Source organism: Pyrgilauda ruficollis, unplaced genomic scaffold, assembly GCF_017590135.1.
Source record: "Pyrgilauda ruficollis isolate IOZ18807 unplaced genomic scaffold, ASM1759013v1 scaffold2, whole genome shotgun sequence".
In the NCBI taxonomy this organism is placed as follows: Eukaryota; Metazoa; Chordata; class Aves; order Passeriformes; family Passeridae; genus Pyrgilauda; species Pyrgilauda ruficollis.
This window is the reverse complement of record NW_024519206.1, coordinates 11,739,045-11,740,598: the sequence shown is the minus strand read 5'-3', so window position 1 is coordinate 11,740,598 and position 1,554 is coordinate 11,739,045.

The following is a 1,554-nucleotide window of genomic DNA, read 5'->3' as shown; positions in this document are numbered from 1 at the left end:
CCCTGGTGTTGAGTGTCCTGTTGCCTTATTTATAGGTCTCTGCTCGCCTCTGTCCTCAAGATTCTTGTTAGAACTGTACTTCTGACTCTAGAGGATGAACTAATGCCTGTGTGTGTTTTGGGACAAAGATTAACAAGTTGATACTCGTGAAGTGCTTTGTCAGTTCTTTTTCTCATTGAAGTTTGTTCTGGTTCCCCCATCTAAAACTAGATTGTAAGCTCTTGAGCAGGAACATCTTTAGTTAGTAAAATTTGGCACTGTAAAAAGCCAAATCTGTTGAATAAAACCTAAGCCATGCGTTTAAAGCTGCACTTCAGTGCAGTACTGTAGTGGTCATTTAAGGTGCGTGTAGTGTTCAGCAGAACGCTGTGTCTGTTCTGGGATCTCTTTCTGGGCTGATCTCTTCACGGGCGTGTCCAGCCTTGCAGGTCAAAAAGCATGCAATGGGGGTTGCCGTTGGATGGAGTACTCGGCTTACCTTTGCTGCTGGTGGATGTTTCTCCAGAACAGGTGAATCTTGGAGCAGCCAGCAGGTAATGCTTCAGAGAACATGTTGCTGCCATCAATAATGGGAATAGAGTCCGCCCAGTGTTTCCTTTTACTTATTCTGACCTTTCCTAACCTTGCAGATAAGCTCTTTCTAACATAACAAAAACGTAGTTTACCACTGAATGTTACAGACTACTAAAGTTTTGCCATGGGACCAGTATTTTAATGATCACTCCCAGTTGGGTTTGTGGTTTTTGTTGCTGTTGTCAACAGCTATGTTTACAATCATTAGCTTAGTGGTTTCCTAGTTATATTTAAAAAGTGTTTTCAGTCTAACTTCACAGACTTGTGTTTCAACAGAGTAGTAGTAAGGTAGGATGCAGCTGTAATTGTGCCATCTGGCTCCAGAGTAGGTCTGATACCATATTGTGTCTTTCCACACAATAAAGCTCCTGGTTTATACACTTGGGATTTTGATTTTGTGAAAATCTTGATCAATAATAAAGACAAGACACGCTTCAGTCAGGTGTTACCCACATTTAACAACCCTTTTCAGTAACAACTTTGATCAGTCCTGTTTACCAGAAAAGCTCAATTCTGTAGTGTGTCTATTTTGGTACAGAGGTTGCAAATAGTTTAAGGCCAGTACATAAAGTGCATGAAAAGCTTCAGCTGTCTAGCCTAACCACACATCATATAAGGACATGGAACTATAAAGCATAGCCAAGATCAGGCCAAGTTTGGGAATTTTTGTTTGGTGTGGATTTTGTGTATATGTCTTTTGGGGATTTTTCTTTAAACACAGGCTAGTTGCAGAAAGGGAAGACGCTTCAAATGAGTCTACTCCAACTGAAAACAGGACATTGGTCTGAATTCTACCTATGGTTTTGTCCTGCGGGCAGGTAGCTGATGGTTTTAAAAAACACACATCCAGACATAAAGTTCATTATATCGTCTACTGTTGCAGTCCACCCAAAATCAGTATTTCAGCTCAGTCTTTTGTAGGAGTTGCTTGTTGGGTACCGAGAAACTGAGGCTCTTATATCAGTGTTAAAGAAATACAGT